General features: G+C 39.8%; 1 pseudogene; it reads left to right on the plus strand.

Moving 5' to 3' along the window:
* The first annotated feature begins 769 nt into the window (after positions 1-769).
* LOC110518113 lies at positions 770-25,058 on the plus strand (annotated as a pseudogene).
* The last annotated feature ends 200 nt before the right edge of the window (positions 25,059-25,258 follow it).

Here is a 25,258-nt window from a genome sequence, read left to right on the forward strand (position 1 = left end):
AGCTCTGTTGACTATGATGTTATTTTAGCTAATATGTTGACAACAATGTAAGCTGTGTGTAGCAGTTATGAAATGGTTTGGCTTGGAAAGGTTTTTTCTCCTGGTGACATACAGCTGATGTGTTGTGCATTGAAGTACAGAAACGAAGGGAGAAGGTGATAAGAGGAGAGCACATAGATGCAAGAAGGAATACAACGTGTCTGTAATGAAAGTGAACTGTGTTTATGCATGATCAGGGGTGTATTCATTCCGCCGATTCTGTTGACAAACGTTTAAATGGAACAAAACGGGGATAAACATACCTGAATTTGTCCAGTGATATCTCTATTTCAGCTAGATGCAGGCGAGAGTGTGCAAGGCAGTATTGAATGTGTCACTGTCTGTCTATGTGTCACTGTCTGTCATCGCAAAATGTTCTCTCGACCTGTGTGAACCTACATTCTAAACTTTCATTCATAGGCTAGGTTGCTACCTCATGATGGGTATAGGGAGAATTAGAGTATCATGTAGTAGCCTAAACCTATTGCTGTTACATTGAACAGGGTGAGTGAAATATGAATGACAGTCGTCCAATATGCTGTAATAGAATTAAGGCCATGCTCATGAAAACACAAATCGTCCTGCCTCATCTTAAACGGCACTGACCACCACTGTTTGGGTGGTGGACCATTCTTGGTACACATGGGAAACTGTTGAGCTGAAAAACTCCAGCCAGCAGATGGCGACGAGCGTCTTTCAGGTGATGCTTCTTTCGTGACGTATAATGGACTGGACGGACGCTTCTTCAGGAACAACAATGCGCCAACTCTTTCAACCACGTCGGTAGCTTGCTAGCCAACATAAAACTGAAAGATTGACGTTTTAGACCATGCTAATGTACATTATCTAATCTCAGTGTTTTAAACGATTTTCGGTTAACGTATCAACTGGTTCAATTTGCAAACGTGTTAAAGATTGATACTGAGCCTAGCACTAGGCTAGACGCTAATGCTAGCTAGCTAGCTAACATCCCTGACCATGAGCTCACTAAACTACTCCTCCCTTACTAATGAAGAGGGGGTCTGCTGTATGGAGAAAGAATCTTTCAGAATGAAAAAGGAGGAAGAGGAGGCTGTTATAGTGAAAGAAGAGAAAGAACCGTTTAGAGAGGAAGATGATGCTATCTCAATAAAGGTGAAGGAGGAAGACTTTTTGGGAGTGAAAGAGGAGGAGACAGAATATCAGATTAACACCAGTGAGTACTGTCTTCAACAGGGACACAAACTATGCCGTTGTTGAACTAATGTGTGGTTTTAAAGTGGCATTCTACTGAAGTTCTACACTTGAATATGTTGTTCAGTACTGTAGGAATTGTTAAAGGGTCAATCTGCCATTGGTTCATATATTTTAGGGACTTTTCAATTAGATGTATTGAATTCTCCATGTGGCCTATATTAAAGTTCCCCTCATCTAATATAACAGGCTTTTAAAATTCTATATTGGTGCATATTTTCTACTTAAAATAACAAAGGCCACCCATTTTGTGGAACGACCCTTTTACATTTGCATCACAAACAATATTTTAGGAAATCATGATGAAAGTGGCCATTTTAGACATATGCATGCCTCTTGTAAGACTCTATGATTGCAATAGATGGTCATAAGTTTACCATCTGTTTGATGTTCTCATTCACACAGGAGAGACACATGACTATCGTGGATCCTCTGGGAAGCCTCAACAACATCCTGATGCTGACGAGGAAGAGAAGAGTCTCTCCAGATCAGAACACCAGATGGTACAGCTTGGTCTGGTCTAGCATACAGCTTGGTCTGGTCTAGCATACAGCTTTCTCTATTGGGGTCTGGGCTGGGTTTCTGTAGAGCACTTCATGACAAGTGACATCAGCATCCATAATGATGTGCGTCTGTGTCCCCTCTTTATGGTTACCAGGACAACGCTAGCCCTTCCACCCTCTCGGAGTCCCCGTGTCATGCCTCTCCTGTTAGCACCTTGCTGCTGGTGGACTGCAGGAAAACAATGAGGTTGAGTGGAACTGTGGGAGGAGGAGAAGAGAGGAAAGGATCAGATTTGACTCAAAGTAAGTGCTGTAGTTTAGTTTGAACAAATAAATAGATATATTCATTGGTATATGTTACCACGACAACCAGCAGAGTTCTGTTCGTTGTCAGGAAGATAGACTGGTGGATATGGATGTTATGAATATCATAACACTGAAAAAGGATTCTGCCAATGAAAAGAGAGAAATCAGTAGACCATATAAAACCTTGATTAAAGTCAGCTTTGGAGAGAAAGTTTCAAGATGATCCAATGTAAGGTGCTTGTTTTACAAAAACTTTTTCTCAAAACATTATGGATGTTACATTGCCTGTCCCAGTCAACCCCCCTATCTTTACTAGACTGTAGAACAGGCAAACTAAACTCAAGACACTGTTAATTAATAAACTAATACTGGAGGAAAGCTGTGATCAGGCTGCCTACTCAAGAGAAAGCTTCGAACTGTAACCAGTGCCTGCAACCTGGTTCAGGTTATCAATCAACCTACCAGGGTAGTTACAAACAGTACAGAAATTGAATCAACATATTTTGATCATATCTTTGCTATTGCTGCAGAAATGTGTTTGAAAGCAGTATCCAAATTCATCGGCTGTTGTGATCACAATATAGTAGTCATATCTAGGACAACCAAAGTTCCAAAAGGCTGGGCCTAATGTTCTATATAAGAGGTCATACAATTGTTTGTGGTGATTCCTATGTTGTTGATGTTATTAGGTTGTTTATTTTCACAGTAATTAACTCACGGACACTAGAGAAGCTTTAACCAAGTTTAATTATTCTCAAAGGTTCTGTACATCTGTAATTCAGACAACCCAACATTTGTTCCATCCAGATATATATCCCACTTCAGACACTCCTCCTTCTCTCCAATCCTTACATCTTATGGTTCCACAGGAAGAGAGTTTAGAGGGTAACAGGATACCAGACCTTTATCTCCCTGATGAGAATCTGTCCTGACCTCAACCTCTCCTTCATCTAATCCACAGATGTTCGTCTGCCTCCCCTGTTTCACACTTTGCTCTCCTCTCGTCCACCCAACACATTCCAAAGCCACCTGTCTTTCTTCAGAGAACCATTAACTTCTGACATAACAGCCAGTCTCTTTCACTTCCTATCACTTCTTTAATGTCTCCATGTTCAAAGTTTGGCCGATTCCAACAATGAAAACAATATTTGTTGGTCCGTGGTGTGTAATGACGAGCAACCAGACGCTGCCCTTGACACGTTTATGAAATTGCTTATCCCAGTTACTAATAAGCAAGCACCCATTAAGAAAATGACTAAAAACTGTTAATTCCACGTGGATTGATGAGGAATTTAAAAATGGTATGATGAAGAGGGAGGCAAAAGAGATGGCATATAGGTCTGGCTGAATAACTGATTGGCAAACCTATTGCAAATTGAGAAATCATGTGACTAAACTGAATAAAAAGAAGAAACTACACTATGTAACAAAGATAAATGACATGAAGAATGATTGTAAAAAGCTTTGGAACACCTTCAATTGAATTTTGGGTCAAAAAATCAACAATGGCATGGTGTCTGACAACGTGGATGGAAAATGATTGAGGATAATAGCGGCCGATATTGCCAGTTCTATTCGCATTATCTTCAATTTAAGCCCACTAGAAAGTGTGTTCCCTAGTGAGACAGCATAGGATAACACAGCATTATCTGCATAATTCATCGTTCAGCTTTGTCTCCTAAAACATGATAGTTTTCTCAAACTCAGAACCATAAACCAATCCTCCAGGCATATATCAAATCCATCCTATCTTGACAAGATCACAGAGACACACTGACTGGCACACAGACATTGTGGAGCCAAGAGATACACGCTTGACCTCTCCCCTCTCTCCGGCCCAAACAACTTAGTCTTGACATAGAACAGATACTGCAACCCCGCCACAGTATTATACAAAAATAACATTCTGATGAGAAGTAACTTACAAACATATGATGAATATAAAACATCTTACCTATGTTACCAACCAATTCTGATTATTCCCCAACACCTGTCTAACAGAACACAGTGTTCTTTAATGGAAGCCTGTACAACAAAATCAAGGTAGAATCAGGAATTCCCCAGGGCAGCTGTTTGGCACCTTCTTTTTTCAATCTTTACCAACAACATGCCAGTGACATTTAAGTAAAGCCAGTGTGTCTATGTATGCGGATGACTCAACACTGTACACGTCAGCTACTACAGCGACTGAAATGACTGCAACATTTAACATAGAGCTGCAGTTAGTTTCAGAATGGGTGGCAAGGAATAAGTTAGTCCTAAATATTTCTGATTACCTTAAGTTACATGGCCTACTACGCTAATTCTGTAGCGGTGGGGGGTAAATATGAAGATTTTGTTGGTGCGCCAGGCAGGTATTAACCCTAGTTATTAAAGTTAGTTATTACCTATTATAACATTGTTATTATTATTATTAAATATTATTAAATCCGAAAGGATGAGAGTAGAATAGATAGAGTGATGCTTCCAGACACATTCTAAACATGGTGGAGTCTTAGAGGACTGTAGCATCTGATGATGAAGCATTATGGAGTCTTAAAGGAGGACTGTAGCATCTAATGATGAAACATGATGGAGTCTTAAAGGAGGACTGTAGCATCTAATGATGAAACATTATGGAGTCTTAAAGGAGGACTGTAGCATCTAATGATGAAACATTATGGAGTCTTAAAGGAGGACTGTAGCATCTAATGATGAAACATTATGGAGTCTTAAAGGAGGACTGTAGCATCATGAGGTAGTCACCGGGAATTCATTTCAATTAACATGTGTGCCTTTTTTAGAAGTTGAGTTGTGGAATTTCTTTCCTTATAACCTGTTTGGGATAGGGGGCAGTATTTTAACGTCTGGATGAAAAGCGTTCCCAAAGTAAACTACCTGCTACCTGCCCAGAAGCTAGGATATGCATATAATTGGTAGGTTTGGATAGAAAACATCTAAAGTTTCTAAAACTGTTAAAATAATGTCTGTGTGGATATCATAACTTATTTGGCAGGTGAAACCCCGAGGACAAACCATCCAGGAGGAATTTTTTGTTGTTGAGGTGACTCTGTTTTCAAATGGTTTTGTGTGGCACTTGGTTGCAGTTCCTATTACTTCCACTAGATGTCAACAGTCTTTAGAAATTGGTTGATGTTTTTCTTTAGAGAAATGAAGAAGTTCGGCTATTCAGAACGAGGGTCCAGCCTAGTGCTCTCTAATGTTTTGATGCGCGCTCCAGGTCACGCGCTTCACGTTGTTTTTATCCGGTATTGAACACAGTTTATCCCATCTTAAATTTTCTCGATTATTTACGTTTTAAAATACCTAAAGTTGGATTAGGAAAGTTGTTTCAAATGTTTGGACAGCATTTACAGGTATCGTATTAGATATTTTGTAGTCATGCTGGGCGAGTTGGAACCAGTGTTTTTTTTTAAATCAAACGCGCCAAATAAATGGACATTTTGGAGATATAACGACGGAATTAATCGAACAAAAGGACCATTTGTGATGTTTATGGGACATATTGGAGTGCCAACAGAAGAAGCTCTTCAAAGGTAAGGCACGAATTATATCATTATTTCTGAGGTTTGTGTCGCGCCTGGCGGGTTGAAATATGATTGTCGTGTGTTTGTTTGATGGGGTGCTGTCCTCAGATAATCGCATGGTTCGCTTTTGCCGTAAAGCCTTTTTGAAATCTGACACGGTGGCTAGATTAACAAGAAGTTAAGCTTTGCACTTGTGAATGCATGAAAGTTAAATATTTCTAATAAATAAAAAAATACTTTGCACTCTGCAATTTCACCGGATGTTGTCAACGTTCCGCTAGCAGGTTTTAATGTGTTTGAACCTTTTGGAACTACTCCTCCCGGATCCGGGAGAATTGTCATCAACTACACTAATTAGCATAACGCAACGGACAAAAAATCTTACTAGAAAATATTCATGAAATCACAAGTGAAATATAGTGAAACACAGCTTAGCCTTTTGTTAATCACCCTGTCATCTCAGATTTTGAAATTATGCTTTACAGCCAATGCAAGACAAGCATTTGTGTAAGTTTATCGATAGCCATATCAACCGGGACAATTGGCTTTTCACTAAGAGCGAGAGGCACAATGGCCGCCTTTGTCTATTACGCACAAATCAATCTGAGAGCCACCACCTGACCACTGACGCAATGTTGTCGTTCACGCTCATTTTTCAAAACAAAAGCCTGAAACCATGTCTAGTGACTGTAGACACATTAGGGAAGCCATAGAAAAAGGAATCTGGTTGATATCCCTTTCAATGGTCAATAGGGATGCATAGGAACGCAGAGGCTTCAAAATAAGAGTCACTTCCTGATTGGATTTTTCTCAGGCATTCGCCTGCAATATCAGTTCTTTTATATTCACAGACAATATTTTTACAGTTTTGGAAACTATAGTGTTTTCTATCCTAAGCTGTCAATTATATGCATATTCTAGCACCTGGTCCTGAGAAATAGCCCGTTTACTTTGGGAATGTTATTTTTCCAAAAATGAAAATAGTGCCCCCTAGTTTCAAGAGTTAATGTGCCATAACAGGTTTTTAATGTGTTTGAGCCAATCAGTTGTGTTGTGACAAGGTAGGGGGGTATACAGAAGATAGCCCTATTGGGTAAAAGGTGAAGTCCATATTATGTCAAGAACAGCTCAAATAAGCAAAGAGAAGCAACAGTCCATCATTACTTTAAGGACTACCACAAGAATGGAAGATCCAGAGTTACTTCTGATGCATAAGTTCATTAGAGTTACCAGACTTAGAAATTGCAGCCCAAATAAATACTTCACAAAGTTCAAGCAACAGACACATCTCAACATCATCGGTTCAGAGGAGACTGCGTGAATCAGGCTTTTATGGTCGAATTGCTGCAAGGAAACCACTACTAAAGGACACCAATAGGAAGAAGAGACTTGCTTGGGCCAAGAAACACGAGCAATGGACATGAGACCGGTGGATATCTGTCTGATGAGTCCAAATTTGAGTATTTGGTTCCGAGCGTCATGTCTTTGTGAGACGAGGAGTAGATGAACAGATTATCTCCGCATGTGTGGTTCCCACCGTGAAGCATGGAGGAGGAGATGTGATGGTGTGCGGGTGCTTTGCTATTGACAATGTCAGTGATTTATTTATTCAAGTCACACTTAACCAGCATGACTACCACAGCATTCTGCAGCGATATGCCATCCCATCTGGTTTGGGCTTAGTCCCACTGTCATTTGTTTTTCAACAGGACAATGACCCAACACACCTCCAGGCTGTGTAAGAGCTATTTGACCAAGATGGAGTGCTGCATCAGATGACCTGGCCTCGACCTCACCCAAAAGGAAAAGCAGCCTACAAGTTCTCAGCATATATGGGAACTCCTACAGGACTGTTGGAAAAGGATTCCAGGTGAAGCTGGTTGAGAGAAAGCAAGGGTGGCAACTTTTGAAGAATAAAATATATATTTTATTTTAACACTTGTGGTTACTACATGATTCCATGTGTTTTTTAATCATTTTGATGTCTTCTCCATTATTTTGCTATGTAGAAAATAGTAAAAATAAAGAAAAACCCTTGAATGAGTAGGTGAGTCCAACCTTTTGACTGGTACTGTACATTAAATTCCCTGACAACAGCTCCAGTGGACATTCCTGCAGTCAGCATGCCAATTGCCCGCTCCCTCAGAGATCTGTGGCATTGTTGTGTGACCAAACTGCACATTTTCGAGTAGCCTTTTATTACCCCCAGGACAAGGTACATCTGTGTAATAACCAAGCTGTTCAATCAGCTTCTTGATATGCCACACCTGTCAGGTGGATGGATTATTTTGGCAAAGAATAAATGTTGACTAACAGGGATGTAAAAAATTCTGCAATCTTTTTTTTTCAGCTCATGAAACATCCAACACTTTACATGTTGCGTTTATATTTTTGTTTATTGTAGTTACTATCAGTTTTAGGAACATTTTACCCAAATATTTCACCTTATTTTTGACTTTTTCACAAAATATGACATCAGCGATAATCAAAATGTTGAAAATCTGTGAATGTCTAAATAAGAAATTGGTCCAATTAAACAGCGATGTGTCGAACCCTTTCAACAACGGGGAGATGTTACTGATGTGCTTTGTATCTTCGACGTAAAAACAAGTTTTGGACTTCCACACAAAATTACTTCTTTAGTTATTTTATGTTTAAGGAAGTGTGTAGGTCACATTCTGTATCATACAGCTATGAATGTTATATATTTAGAACCACCTGTTCAATTGGAATCCAGCGACGTCTGTGTCTTCAGTGTCCTAGAACTGTCTAGGTTTTTGTGTTCTGACTTGTAAAACAGGATGAATAAAATAAGTAATGTAAACATAGCAGTAATTACCAGGAAGCTCTACATTTGTTTTAAAATCACACTAAGATTGTTAAAACTGGCCTCGGGTTATTGAGAGATCTGATTTAGGATTTACCCTCGTAGCAAGGTTGTTTTATCACGTGGTTTCATTCGGGTCTCTATTTAAAAATAACACTGTCTTTGGCAGGAGAAAGGCCAGACTCGGAGGAACCAGAGCCAGGGACGTCCAAACTAGCAAGACGACACCACTGCTACCACTATGGAAAGAGTTGTAACCGGTTATGGGACCTGAAACAACATGAGAGAATACACACAGGGGAGAAGCCTTACCACTGCTCCCAGTGTGGAGAGCGTTTCAACTGGAAATCAAACCTGAAAGCCCATGAGAGAATACACACAGGAGAGAAGCCTTACCACTGCTCCCAATGTGGAAAGTGCTTCAACCAGTCGGGGGACCTGAAACAACATGAGAGAATACACACAGGAGAGAAGCCTTACCACTGCTCCCAGTGTGGAAAGAGTTTTCGCCGGAAAGCACACCTGAAACAACATGAAAGAATACACACAGGAGAGAAGCCTTACCACTGCTCCCAGTGTGGAAAGAGTTTTCGCCGGAAAGCACACCTGAAACAACATGAAAGAATACACACAGGGGAGAAGCCTTACCACTGCTCCCAGTGTGGAGAGCGTTTCAACTGGAAATCAAACCTGAAAGCCCATGAGAGAATACACACAGGAGAGAAGCCTTACCACTGCTCCCAATGTGGAAAGTGTTTCAGCCAGAGAGTAAACCTGAAACGACATGAAAGAATGCACACAGGAGAGAAGCCTTACCACTGCTCCCAGTTTGGAAAGAGTTTCAACCATCCAGGGAAGCTGAAAGCTCATGAAAGAATACACACAGGAGAGAAGCCTTACCACTGCTCCCAGTGTGGAAATTGTTTCACCCGGTCGGAGATGCTGAAAGCTCATGAAAGGATACACACAGGAGAGAAGCCTTACCACTGCTCCCAGTGTGGAAAGCGTTTCAACTGGAAATCAAACCTGAAAGCCCACGAGAGAATACACACAGGAGAGAAGCCTTACCACTGCTCCCAATGTGGAAAGTGTTTCACCCGGTCGGGGATGCTGAAAGCTCATGAGAGAATACACACAGGAGAGAAGCCTTACCACTGCTCCCAATGTGGAAAGTGTTTCAACCAGAGAGGAAACCTGAAACAACATGAAAGAATACACACAGGGCAGAAGCCTTACCACTCCTCCCAGGGTGCAAAGCTTTTGCCCATTTAGGAAGCCTGAAAGAACACATTAGACTGCACACAGAGGAGAAGGCTTATAAAGGCTCAAACTGTGGGAAAACATATTACTCATAACAGTCATTTAAATGTCATTAGAGAATCCACACAGGAGAGAGAAATTACTTCTCTTAGCGTGTATGTTGATATTTCACATCACATTGACTTAAAATTCATCAGAGAACATACACAGTGCTCCCGTTGTCTTATATTGTTGACTGACAATGTGTTTACCTGTCTTTACCAGATGAAATTAAATGGTACAGGGTATACTCAAACATATATTTGTTTGTTTTTATTAGAAAACATGAAGTGAATATGGAGTCTGTCAGTTTGAATATAAAGAAGATCAGGTTCCTTCTTTTAAATTGTCCTTTTTTTAAACTCTTTGTGTGTTTGTCTGGGTGTGTCATTCCTCCAGCACTACAGATAATCAAGTGATATTTGGATGCGATGCATTTGTTCCATTGTTGACGTTTGCATTGTTGGCCCACTGAGGATTTAATGAAATGAAAATGTTCAGACTCTGTAATGGAAAACGTTAGTTGTTTGTCTGTCCACATAACTGAGTATGTGACTAACCTTGTGAAACTGTCCTATTATAATCTCCTGTTCTTGGGAGGATCATTCTGTGTTGCAAACCAGCTGCACCTGCATCCTTGTATGAATAAAGTCCCTCCCAGGAACAGGAAACTATAAAGATATGTGCTCATCACCCAATGCTTCAGGAATTCAGACGGTCTACACTGCGCTGTGTAACTCTGTTATTCTCTCTGAGCTCAGAAATAAAGAGACTTGGTTTGACTTGGACTCCAGCAGATCCTTAGTTTATAATATCCACCACAACTCTCCCAAGGATTGCTGTTTATCATTGTCTCAATGAAGAGTTCCTCTTTCGACTTTCCTTGGGGCATTTACAAACCTCCCACTGGTTCAATAAACGTTGTTACCTGAATGATGAGATTATTATGGGTGAGAGCAATTATTTTCTTTGTCAAATGGCAACCAAGCATCGGTCATCATGTCACCAGAATAAGACCCTCAAAGTGTATTGGAATGGAGCATCAAGCTCATCACATGTAGTTTCACCACCCTGTGAAGTTCATAACTTATTTCATCTGTAGCCTAATAAACTACATGGGTTTCCGAATCGTAGTGGGAGGACCACACAACATATCATCACGTGACTCCAAGTTAACTAAGATGTGATGGTTGTTATATAAATATTTGCGCATAAAGGAGTTTCCACAGCCATTTCTCGCTTAGACATTTTTACTGACACAAATATACAAACAAATTGTCAAATGAAGTAACAAAATGTCGCCATTTATTAAAGTGTACAGGCATAACCTGTTTCCATCAGCCCGGTCATTACTTTTGAAATGGTTGGATCAATATCCACCTTCATGATGTGGATGAAGCCTGATTTGGAATGTCTGAGTAGTTCTATATGATGTCATAATTCACCCCTCTGATAATCAAGTGATATTTGGAATGTCTGAGTAGTTCTATCTGATGTCATAATACACCCCTATATGAATATGAATATGAATGTTCAATACACACAATAGGTTGACTGGGGAGGTGATGTACCACAGTCAAAGTCCTGCCATAAGAGCTAAGAGACTAATATTTGTGGTTAGGTTGATCAGTAGCCAGTTATTCTCAAACCAGTTACAAAAAAAATTGACTTCTTTTTAAATTGTATATCTTAGTTGTTCCATAGAAAGTATCTGTGAGGGGGAAAATTGTGTTTATACGCTAACATCCAAGCTAAAATCGACTTATAGAATTTGACCAATTTTACTAGGATTTTATCAACATCGAAATGACATCAAAGCAAAAAATTCTAAACCACTACCAGAGTCAAATAAATACTAAGGGCATGACATTCCAAATACTGTTCTGGTTCATAATATACTTCAGATTCCAATTTATTTTAAAAGTATTATTTAGAGTATTGAAATCTAAAAGACCTCCTTGTTCTTGGGTATTAGTGAGAATATCTTTCCGTAGATAGTGCGCGCTAAGTGGCGTTTCGATTGGTGACGTCACTTGCTCTGACACCTTGAAGTAGTGGTTCCCGCTTTTGTGGAGCGATGGGTAACGATGTTTCGTGGGTGACTGATGTTGATGCGTGCAGAGGGTCCCTGGTTCGCGCCCGGGTATGGGCGAGGGGACAGATTAAAGTTATACATACTGTTACACAGTATCAATGTAACACATTTGCTAATTTAACAAGCAAATTACGTTTAAATGAACCAGTAGATAGCGTTTTGAATATAATTATGTTTACCTAAGAGTAAATACACAAGATTGGTCTAAAGAGCTTCAATGTTTTGGTTTTAGGTTTGCTCGCAAAGCACAGCGTGTTTCAATCAGAAGCCTTTTGTCGCTGTTGAAGAAGTCCTCCTGTCACGTCCACTAGATTATACGTCACGCAAGAAGCATCACCTGAAAAACTCATATCGCCATCTGCTGACTGGAGTGGGTAACGCAGTTTGGAAAAAAATGATTTACAATGTTCAGTCTGGCAAACAATGTCATAAGAAGTCATTACATTTTTGTTCTGACTTGCGCTGCAAACTGTGGGACCTTATATAGACAGGTGTGTGCCTTTCCAAATCATGTCCAATCAACTGAATTTACCACAGGTGGACTCCAATCAAGTTGTAGAAACATCTCAAGGATGATCAATGGAAACAAGATGCACCTGAGCTCAATTTCAATTTTCATAGCAAAGGGTCTGAATACTTATGTAAATCAGTTATTTCTGTTTAAAAATACATATACATTTGTAATAATTTCTAAAAACCTGAATACTTTCTAAAGGCACTGTATGTATAAACATATATTTTCCTTTGTTTTCCACTAACCCTGTCACCCCTTCCCTGATTGGAGGAAACTAATGCACAACAACTTTTTGGCTTCTAAGTCCAGCTTATACATACTATGTACATTTTACAGACACAGTGTATTATACAATAGTGTTTTATCATTCAGTTACCCTAAACCTCTCCCATCTATCTCTGAAGACCATCCAGTCCTATCCTTCCATTACCCTAAACCTCTCCCATCTATCTCTGAAGACCATCCAGTCCTATCCTTCAGTTACCCTAAACCTCTCCCATCTATCTCTGAAGACCATCCAGTCCTATCCTTCAGTTACCCTAAACCTCTCCCATCCATCTCTGAAGACCATCCAGTCCTATCCTTCAGTTACCCTAAACCTCTCCCATCTATCTCTGAAGACCATCCAGTCCTATCCTTCAGTTACCCTAAACCTCTCCCATATATCTCTGAAGACCATCCAGTCCTATCCTTCAGTTACCCTAAACCTCTCCCATCTATCTCTGAAGACCATCCAGTCCTATCCTTCAGTTACCCTAAACCTCTCCCATCTATCTCTGAAGACCATCCAGTCCTATCCTTCAGTTACCCTAAACCTCTCCCATATATCTCTGAAGACCATCCAGTCCTATCCTTCAGTTACCCTAAACCTCTCCCATCTATCTCTGAAGACCATCCAGTCCTATCCTTCAGTTACCCTAAACCTCTCCCATCTATCTCTGAAGACCACCCCGTTTGATTTCTATTTGCCATATATTTTTAACTGTGCTGTTTCACAAAAGTTCTTGACCTTTATATTCTCATAGTTGCTAGTAAATTAAAAATAAACATGTTTGCTAAAAGTATTATTATATTATTGATCAATTGACTATTATTTTTCAAATCCCCCAGTAGTGCTGTCTGCAGAGTTAGCTCCAGGTAAATGTTGCCATTCCTTCACCTGCGACCAAAAACAAGCTACATATGGACAGAACTAAAACAAAAGATCTAATGATTCTGTCTCTTCGCAGCCCAATCTACAGAGGTTCATTGTATCCCCCATATATAGAACATTGTATTGGTTGCAATAATTTTGTATAATAATTCAAATTGAAAAGTTCCAAGTTTTGAATCTTGCGTCATTCATAATGTTCTTTAACCAATGTTGGTCTTTAATGCAGGACTGACAGACACGTTTCTTACTTTTTTCCCCTTTCCACCATTTTTGTGGTAATGCTGCAATTAGTTTGGTTGTAATTTTGGGTAGTGCAGACATTTCCATATATTTTTGTTATCTGCATGTGTGACAACTCCACCAGTCCTATTTATGATATAATTTACAACGTTTAAACCTTTTTTATGTATTACATTTTACTTTGATTTTTTTAATCAATTAGTATATTTGAGGTTAACCACAATTTTTTTTAACCTAAATTCCATTTTCTCCTTTTTGTTTTTCCAGGTTTCTGACATGTCCCTGATTTTCTGGTTAACAACAACATTGGATGTTCTAAGTTCACAACAATACTTAAACCACATCAGGAGACCACTTTTGAAGTCTGAGAAAAATCTAAGACATGTTCATTTTTATGTGTAGATACCCTTTAATTGAAGTGACACCAGCAAGAGCCTTGCTTGGTAAGTGGTGGCTGTAGCACACATGTGATTGCAGAGTTTGCTGAACAAATCACAACTGGATTGATGCTAATATTCATTATATATTCTGCCAGGTAGGAACAGACTGCTTTGTTGTTAACATTTAATTGACAAGGTTTGTGGGAAAGCTTTTTCATCAACCAGAAGATGGTTGTCATTAGCATCATCGCTAACAGCTACACATAGTGGATCATTAGCATCATCGCTAACAGCTACACATAGTGGATCATTAGCATCATCGCTAACAGCTACACATAGTGGATCATTAGCATCATCGCTAACAGCTACACATAGTGGTAGACTGCACTCAGACAGGGGCATTTCCTGGCTGATTAATCTTCAAAAAGTTGAAGGGAAATACAAATCACATAGGCACATTTAATGACAATTTTGAGGCAGAGAGTTCAGAATAACTATATTAAAAAATGAATACAAATTATACCAGGGCACTTTAGAGACTGGAAGGGTAAAGGGGCATGTGCTCTACACAGGTAGAGAGACATACCTGTCCATGTTGCCTTTTGCAAAGTGGGCACTGCTTCATGTGGCAACACCACCACTCACCTAAATAGCCCACATGCCGCTGAGTGAGAAGTTTTTTTTATTGTTTTTGGGCAGAATTATGTGAGGTGTTGTTAGTGATGAGCCTCGGTCCATTTAGCTCGGAATATGCCACCCTCGTCAATCTGTCACCTAATCCTGCCTAATGGGCAGGTCAGCCCTGGAGGAAAGTATTGGCTGTAAGAAGTAAGAGAACATAACATCTGGTTGTTTTTAAATGACTTCTTTTGACGTTGCTTTATTTTTGTTCCGATCTGTGTTGCTCACTCCAGTCAGCAGATGGCGATGTGAGTTTTTCAGGTGATGCTTCTTGCGTGACGTATAATCTAGTGGACGGAACAGGAGGCTTCTTCAACAGAGACAAAAGGCTTCCGTTTCAACCAATGCGGTGGTTTGCTAGCGAACATAGATCCGGAGCATTTAAGCTCTTTAGTCTAATCTTGTGTATATTATTCTTAGTGTTTAGAACACAATTCTGTTTACGCATCTACTTGTTAATTTAAACGTAGTTTGCTTCTTAAATTAGCGAATGTGTTAACTTGATACTGCACAAGGCTAATCGCCCGGAGCATGAGGTCACTAAACTAGACGGAGAAAGATCTGGTGAAAGGAGAGGAAGAAGCTTTCAGAATGGAAGAGGAGGCTATCACATTGAAACAAGAGGATGATATTACAGGGAAAGAGGAAGATGGGAAAGAGGTTGTCAGAGTGGAAAATGAGAAGGTAGAATCTTTCAGAATCAAAAAGGATGAAGATCCCGTAACATTGAAGAAGGAGAATATAGTGAAAGAAGAGGAAGAACCTTTCAGAATCAAAAATGAGGAAGATGCCGTAACATTGAAGGAGGAGAATGTAGCGAAAGAAGAGGAAGAACCTTTTGGAGTAAAAGAGGAAGAGGAGGATATCTCAATAAAAGAGGAGGACGACGTTTTAGGAGTGAAAAGGGAGGAGTCAGAATATCCGATTTCCATCCGTGAGTACTGTCTTAAAAACAGGGGCACAAACGATGCAATTGTTGAACTGTGGTTTTAAATGGGGGATTCTACTGAAGTTCTACACTTGAATATGTTGTTCAGTACTGCCATTGGTACATATATTTTTAAATTAGATGTATTTTATTCTCCATGTGGTCTATATTAAAGCTCACTTCATCTTGTATAACAGGATTCTACAATCCAATTCTGGTGCATCATTTCTACATAAAATATCAAAGGGATGTAAAAGCCACCCATTTCATGGAACGACCCTTTCACACTTGCATCACAAACAGTATTTTTTTTAAAGGCATACATTTAGGCCCTTTTTAGACATATTAATGGCTCTGGTAAGACCCTGTGATCGCAATAGAAGATCATAGGTTGACTGTCTGTTTGATGTTGTCATTCACACAGGTGAGAGACATGACGATCCTGGATCCTCTGGGGAGCCTCAACAACATCCTGATGCTGACGAGGCAGAGAAGAGTCTCTCCAGATCAGAACACCAGATGGTACAGCTTGGTCTGGTCTAGCATACAGCTTGGTCTATCTGGGTCTGGGCTGGGTTTCTGTAAAGCACATAATGACATGTGTCTGTGTCCCCTCTTTATGGTTACTAGGACAATGCTAGCCCTTCCTCCCTCCCGGAGTCCCCGCGTCGTGCCTCTCCCGGTAGCACCTTACTGCTGGGTATGAAGAGTTTGTCTGTGCTGCTGGTGGACTGCAGGAAAACAATGGGGCTGAGTGGAACTGTGAGAGGAGGAGAAGAGAAGAAAGGATCAGATTTGACTCATCAAAGTAAGTGCTGTAGTTTAGTTTGAACAAATACAATAGATCTGCCCACCGGTATCTGTTACCAGGATAACCAGCAGAGTTCTGTTAGTTGACAGGAAGATAGACTGGTGTATATGGATGTAATGAATATCATAACACTGAAAAAGGATTCTGCCAATGAAAAGAGAGAAACCAATAGACCATATAAAACCTTGATGAAAGGTAGCTTTGGAGAGAAAGTTTCAAGATGATCCAATGTAAGGTGCTTGTTTTACAAAAACTTTTCCTTAAAACATTATGGATGTTACATTGCCTGTCGCAGTCAAACCCCCTATCTTTACTAGACTGTAGAACAGGCAAACTAAACTCAAGACACTGTTAATTAATTAACTAATACTGGAGGAAAGCTGTGATCAGGCTGCCCACTCAAGAGAAAGCTTCAAACTGTAACCAGTGCCGGCAACCTTCAGGTTGTTCAGGTTATCAATCAACCTACCAGGGTAGTTACAAACAGTAGAGGAATGAAATCATCAACATGGTTTGATCATATCTTTACTAATGCTGCAGAAATGGGTTTTAAAGCAGTATCCAGATCCACCAGATGTAGTGATCACAATATAGGAGCCATGTCTAGGAAAACCACAGTTCCAAAGGCTGGGACTAATATTGTGTTTAAGAGGTCATACATTTTTGCTATGTTGTTGATGTAAATAATATTTGTTGGTCCGTGGTGTGTAATGAGGAGCAACCAGACACTGCCCGTGACACATTTGAAACTGCTTATACCAGTTACTAATAAGCATGCACCCATTAAGAAAATGACTGTAAAAACTGTTAAATCCACGTGGATTGATGAGGAATTTTAAAAATGATATGATGAAGAGGGAGGCAAAAGAGATGGCATATAGGTCTGGCTGAATAACTGATTGGCAAACCTATTGCAAATTGAGACATCATTTGACTAAACTGAATAAAAATAAGAAAGTACACAATGAAACAAAGATAAATTACATGAAGAATGATAGTAAAAATCTTTGGAGCATCTTCAATGAAATTTTGGGCAAATAAAATCTACAATGACAAGTCACTGGTGTCTGACAACGTGGATGGAAAATTGAAGATAATAGCGGCCGATATTGCCATTCCTATTTGCCTTGTCTTTATTTTAAGCCTACTAGAAAGTGTGTACCCTCAGGCCTGGAGGGAAGCTAAAGTCATTCCACTACCCAAGAATAGTAAAGCTCCCTTTACTGGCTTAAATAGCTGACCAATCAGCCTGTTACCAACCCTTACAATTTTGGGAAAAAAATATTTGACCAGATACAATGCTGTTTTACATTAAACAAATATAGACTTTTAGCTTATAGGGAAGTTCATTCAACAAGCACAGCACTTGCAAATGACTGTTTGGCTGAGAGAAATTGATGATAAAAATGGCTTTACACCCCCTGCTATATTGTGGATAAAGAGTTTTTCTTTGAAAATGTAACCTTTATTTAACTAGGCAAGTCAGTTATAAACAAATTATTTTTTCAATGATGGCCTAGGACTGCCTTGTTCAGGGGCAGAACGACAGAGTTTTACCTTGTCAACTCGGGGATTCGATCCAGCAATCTTTCGGTTAATGGCCTACCGCTCTAACCACTAGGCTACCTGCCGCCCCAGAGCTACCTGTCTAACGGAACACAAAGAGTGTTCTTTAATGGAAGCCTGTACAACAAAATCAAGGTAGAATCAGGAATTCCCCAGGGCAGCTGTTTGGCACCTACTTTTTTCAATCTTTACCAACAACATGCCAGTGACATTTGAGTAAAGCCTGTGTGTCTATGTATGCGGATGACTCAACACTGTACACGTCAGCTACTACAGCGACTGAAATGACTGCAACACTTAACATAGAGCTGCAGTTAGTTTCAGAATGGGTGGCAAGGAATACATATTTCTGATTACCTTAAGTTACATGGCCTACTACGCTAATTCTGTAGCGGTATTGTTAGAGGGGGGTAAATATGAAGATTTTGTTGGGGCGCCAGGCAGGTATTAACCCTAGTTATTAAAGTTAGTTATTACCTATTATAACATTATTATTATTATTATTATTAAATATTATTAAAACCGAAAGGATGAGAGTAGAATAGATAGAGTAGCGCTTCCAGACACATTCTAAACATGATGGAGACGTAAAGGAGGACTGTAACAGCTAATGATGAAACATTATGGAGTCTTAAAGGAGGACTGTAGCATCTAATGATGAAACATTATGGAGTCTTAAAGGAGGACTGTAGCATCTAATGATGAAACATTATGGAGTCTTAAAGGAGGACTGTAGCATCTAATGATGAAACATTATGGAGTCTTAAAGGAGGACTGTAGCATCTAATGATGAAACATTATGGAGTCTTAAAGGAGGACTGTACCATCTAATGATGAAACATTATGGAGTCTTAAAGGAGGACTGTAGCATCTAATGATGAAACATTATGGAGTCTTAAAGGAGGACTGTAGCATCTAATGATGAAACATTATGGAGTCTTAAAGGAGGACTGTAGCATCTAATGATGAAACATTATGGAGTCTGAAAGGAGGACTGTAGCATCTAATGATGAAACATTATGGAGTCTTAAAGGAGGACTGTAGCATCTAATGATGAAACATTATGGAGTCTTAAAGGAGGACTGTAGCATCTAATGATGAAACATTATGGAGTCTTAAAGGTGCCCCCTAGTTTCAAGAGTTAATGTGCCATAACCGGTTTTAATGTGTTTGAGCCAATCAGTTGTGTTGTGACAAGGTAGGGGGGTATACAGAAGATAGCCCTATTGGGTTAAAGACGAAGTCCATATTATGTCAAGAACAGCTCAAATATGCAAAGAGAAGCAACTGTCCATCATTACTTTAACCTTTCTGATCTCCCCATCCCGGATCCGGGATCGTGAATACAGACTCAAGCTCATTACCATAACGCAACGTTAACTATTCATGAAAATCGCAAATGAAATGAAATAAATATGCTAGCTCTCAAGCTTAGCCTTTTGTTAACAACACTGTCATCTCAGATTTTCAAAATATGCTTCTCAACCATTGCAAAACAAGCATTTGTGTAACAGTATTGATGGCTAACGTAGCATTTAGCGTAGCATTTAGCATTAGCATTCAGCTGGCAACATTTACACAAAAAAACAGAAAAGCATTCAAATAAAATCATTTACCTTTGAAGAACTTCAGATGTTTTCAATGAGGAGACTCTCAGATAGCAAATGTTCAGTTTTTCCTGAAAGATTATTTGTTTAGGACAAATCGCTCCGTTTTCTGCGTCACTTTTAGCTACGAAAAAACCCCTGTATCCAGGATTGTGTAAATCTATCAGCAAGCTCATTAGCATAACACAACGTTAACTATTCATGAAAATGGCTAATGAAATGAAATGAATCTATTTGCTCTCAAGCTTAGCCTTTTGTTAACAACACTGTCATCTCAGATTTTCAAAATATGCTTTTGAACCATAGCTAAACAAGCATTTGTGTAAGAGTATTGATAGCCTAGCATAGCATTAAGCCTGGCATTCAGCATGCAACATTTTCCACAAAAAACCATAAAAGCATTCAAATAAAATAATTTACCTTTGAAGAACTTCAGATGTTTCCAATGAGGAGACTCTGTTAGATAGCAAATGTTCTGTTTTTACAAAAAATATTATTTGTGTCGACTAATCACTCCGTTTTGTTCATCACGTTTGGGTAAGAAAAAAGAAAAAAGTCATTTAAACGCTTTTTTTCCAAATTATCTCCATAATATCGACAGAAACATGGCAAACGATGTTTAGAATAAATCCTCAAGGTGTTTTTCACATATCTATCGACAATAAAATCCATCGTGGCAGTTTACTTTCAATTCTGAAGAAATGGAACGCGCATGGACTTACTGATTACGCACACAGGACACCGGGCGGGACACCAGGTAAATGTAGTTTCTTATGGTCAATCTTCCAATGATATGCCTACAAACACGTCACAATGCTGCAGACACCTCGGGGAATATACAGAAAGCGCAGGCTCATTCCTGGCGCATTCACAGCCATATAAGGAGACATTGGAACACAGTGCCTTCAGAATCCGGGGCATTTCCTGTATGAAACATCATCTTGGTTTCGCCTGTTGCATTAGTTCTGGGGCACGCACAGATAATATCTTTGCAGTTTTGGAGACGTCAGAGTTGTGTCTTTCCAAGGCTGTCAATTCCATGCATAGTCGAGCATCTTTTCGTGACAAAATATTGCGCTTAAAACGGGCACGTCTTTTTATCCAATAATGACACAGCGCCCCTATAGGTTCAAGAGGTTAAGGACCACCACAATAATGGAAGACCCAGAGTTACTTCTGGTGCATAAGTTCATTAGAGTTACCAGACTTAGAAATTGCAGCCCAAATAAATGCTTCACAAAGTTCAAGCAAGGGACACATCTCAACATCATCGGTTCAGAGGAGACTGCGTGAATCAGGCCTTCATGGTCGAATTTCTGCAAGGAAACCACTACTAAAGGACACCAATAAGAAGAAGAGACTTGCTTGGGCCAAGAAACATGAGCAATGGACATTAGACCGGTGGATATCTGTCCTTGGGTCTGATGAGTCCAAATGTGAGATTTTTGGTTCCGAGCGTCATGTCTTTGTGAGACGAGGAGTAGATGAACAGATTATCTCCGCATGTGTGGTTCCCACCGTGAAGCATGGAGGAGGAGACGTGATGGTGTGCAGGTGCTTTGCTATTGACAATGTCAGTGATTTATTTATTCAAGTCACACTTAACCAGCATGACTACCACAGCATTCTGCAGCGATATGCCATCCCATCTGGTTTGGGCTTAGTCCCACTGTCAATTGTGTTTCAACAGGACAATGACCCAACACACCTCCAGGCTGTGTAAGAGCTATTTGACCAAGATGGAGTGCTGCATCAGATGACCTGGCCTCGACCTCACCCAAATCGAGATGGTTTGGGATTAGTTGGATCGCAGAGTGAAGGAAAAGCAGCCTACAAGTTCTCAGCATATATGGAACTCCTACAAGACTGTTGGAAAAGGATTCCAGGTGAAGCTGGTTGAGAGAAAGCAAGGGTGGCAACTTTTGAAGAATAAAATATATATTTTGATTTAACACTTGTGGTTACTACATGATTCCATGTGTTTTTTAATCATTTTGATGTCTTTATTATTCTACAATGTAGAAAATAGTAAAAATTAAGAAAAACCCTTGAATGAGTAGGTGAGTCCAACCTTTTGACTGGTACTGTACATTCAATTCCGTAACAGCTCCAGTGGACATTCCTGCAGTCAGCATGCCAATTGCCCACTCCCTCAGAGATCTGTGGCATTGTTGTGTGACCAAACTGCACATTTTCGAGTAGCCTTTTATTACCCCCAGCACAGGGTGCACCTGTGTAACAATCACGCTGTTCAATCAGCTTCTTGATATGCCACACCTGTTAGGTGGATGGATTATCTTGGCAAAGAATAAATGTTGACTAACAGGGATGTAAAAAATTCTGCAATCTTTTTTTTCATCTCATGAAACATCCAACACTTTACATGTTGCGTTTATATTTTTGTTTATTGTAGTTACTATCAGTTTTAGGAACATTTACCCAAATATTTCACCTTATTTTTTTACTTTACCCAAAATATGACATCAGCGATAATCAAAATGTTGAAAATCTGTGAATGTCTAAATAAGAAATTGGTCCAATTAAACAGCAATGTGTCGAACCCTTTCAACAACGGGGAGATGTTACTGATGTGCTTTGTATCTGCGACGTAAAAACAAGTTTGACTTCCACACAAAATTACTTCTTTAGTTATTTTATGTTTAAGGAAGTGTGTAGGTCACATTATGTATCATACAGCTATGAATGTTATATATTTAGAACCACCTGTTCAATTTGAATCCAGCGACGTCTCTGTCTTCAGTGTCCTAGAACTGTCTAGGTTTTTGTGTTCTGACTTGTAAAACAGGATGAATAAAATAAGTAATGTAAAAATAACACTGTATTTGGCAGGAGAAAGACCAGACTCAGAGGAACCAGAGCCAGGGACGTCCAAACCAGCAAGACGACACCAGTGCTCCCACTGTGGAAAGAGTTTTAACCATAAAGCACACCTGAAACAACACGAGATAATACACACAGGGGAGAAACCTTACCACTGCTCCCAGTGCGGGAAGAGTTTCGTCCGTTTGGGGGAGCTGAAACAACATGAGAGAATACACACAAGAGAGAAGCCTTACCGCTGCTCCCAGTGTGGAAAGAGTTTCAACCATTCAGGGACGCTGAAACAGCATGAGAGAATACACACAGGAAAGAAGCCTTACCACTGCTCCCAGTGTGGAAAGAGTTTCAACCGGAAAGAGACCCTGAAAGTTCATGAGAGAATACACACAGGAGAGAAGCCTTACCACTGCTCCCATTGCGGGAAGAGTTTCAACCGGAAAACATACCTGAACCAACACGAGAGAATACACACAGGAGAGAAGCCTTACCACTGCTCCCAATGTGGAAGTTGTTTCGTCTGTCCAGGGGATCTGAAACAACATGAGAGAATACACACAGGAGAGAAGCCTTACCACTGCTCCCAGTGTGGAAAGAGTTTCAACCGGAAAGCATGCCTGAACCAACACGAGAGAATACACACAGGAGAGAAGCCTTACCACTGCTCCCACTGTGGAAAGTGTTTCGTCTGTTCAGGGGAGCTAAAAAAACCATGAGAGAATACACACAGGAGAGAAGCCTTACCACTGCTCCCAGTGTGGAAAGAGTTTTAACAATTTAGGGAACCTGAAACGACATGAGAGAATACACATAGGAGAGAAGCCTTATCACTGCTCCCAGTGTGGAAAGAGTTTTAACAATTTAGGGTACCTGAAACATCATCAGAGAATACACACAGGTGAGAAGCCTTACCACTGCTCCCAGTGTGGAAAGTGTTTCAACCGGTCAGGGGGGCTGAAACGACACGAGAGAATACACACAGGGGAGAAGCCTTTCCACTCCTCCCAGGGTGCAAAGCTTTTGCCCAACACATGAGACTGCACACAGAGGAGAATGCTTAGAAAAGGCCAGACTGTGAGAAAACACATTACTCATAACAGTCACTTAAACGTCTTTAGAGAATCCACACAGGAGAGAGAATGACTTCTCTTAGCGTGTATATTGATATTTCACATCACATTGACTTAAAATTCATCAGAGAACACACACAGTGCTCCCGTTGTCTTATATTGTACACTGACAATGTGTTTACCTGTTTTTACCATATTAAATTGTTTCTTCCAATTATTGATAAACATGTACCTGTTAAGAAACTGACTGTTAGAACTGTTAAGGCTCCATGGATTGATCAGGAATTTAAAAACTGTATGGTCATTGGTAAAAATAGAAAAGAGTTGAGGTCCTGGAAAGAGTTTTAACCAGAAAGGACACCTGAACCAACAGGGGAAAATACACACAGGGGAGAAGCCTTAACACTGCTTAACACTGCGATTTGGTTGGGTTGTGTATCGGAGGACGCATGACTTTGACCTTCGTCTTTCCCGAGCCCGTACGGGAGTTGTAGCGATGAGACAAGATTGTAGCTACTAACAATTAGATACCACGATATTGGGGAGAAAAAGGGAGGTAAAATTAAACATTTTAAAAATTAAAACACATGAGACTCCACACAGGGGAGAAGCTTTACCACTGCTCCCAGTGTGCAAAGCGTTTGCCCATTTAGGAAGCCTGAAAGAATACATGAGAAGGCTTACAAAATACTCAGACTGTGGGAAAACATATTACTCATCACAGTCACTTCAACGTCATAAGAGAATCCACACAAAAGAGAAGAATTACTTGTAATATTGATATTTCACATCACATTGACTTAAAATGAATCAGAGAACATACACAGTGCTCCTGTTGTCTTATATTGTTGACTAAGAATGTGTTTACTTGTTTTTACCAGATGAAAGTGAATTGTACAAAGTATACTTAAACATATAGTTGTTTGTTTCTATTAGAAAACATGAATTGAATATGGAGTCTGTCAGTTTGAATATAGAGTAGATCAGTTTCCATGTGTTTAAATGGTCCTTTTTTAAACTCTGACTGTGTGTTTATCTGGGTGTGTCATTCCTCCAGCACTACAGATAATCAAGTGATATTTGGATGTGATGCATTTGTTCCATTGTTGACATTTGCATTGTTGGCCCACTGATGATTTAATGAAATGAAAATGTTCAGACTCTGTAATGGAAAATGTTAGTTGTTTGTGTGTCCACATAACTGAGTATGTGACTAACCTTGTGAAACTGTCCTATTATAATCTCCTGTTCTTGGGAGTATCATTCTGTGTTACAAACCAATTTGCACCTGTGTCCTTGTATGAATAAAGTCCCGCCCAGGAACAGGAAACTATAAAGATATGTGCTCATCACCCAATGCTTCAGGAATTCAGACTGTCTACACTGCGCTGTGTAACTCTGTTATTCTCTCTGATCTCAGAAATAAAGAATCTTGGTTTGACTTGGACTCCAGCAGATCCTTATTTTATAATATCCACCACAACTCTCCCAAGGATTGCTGTTCCATTATTGTCAAAATGAAGAGTTCCTCTTTTGACTTTCCTGGGGGCATTTACAAGCTTCCCACTGGTTGAATAAACATTGTTTCCACGTCATTTCAACAAAACAAATCCACGTGATGATGTCAGATCAGTGTCGACA

This window comes from Oncorhynchus mykiss, unplaced genomic scaffold (assembly GCF_013265735.2).
Source record: "Oncorhynchus mykiss isolate Arlee unplaced genomic scaffold, USDA_OmykA_1.1 un_scaffold_173, whole genome shotgun sequence".
NCBI lineage: Eukaryota > Metazoa > Chordata > Actinopteri > Salmoniformes > Salmonidae > Oncorhynchus > Oncorhynchus mykiss.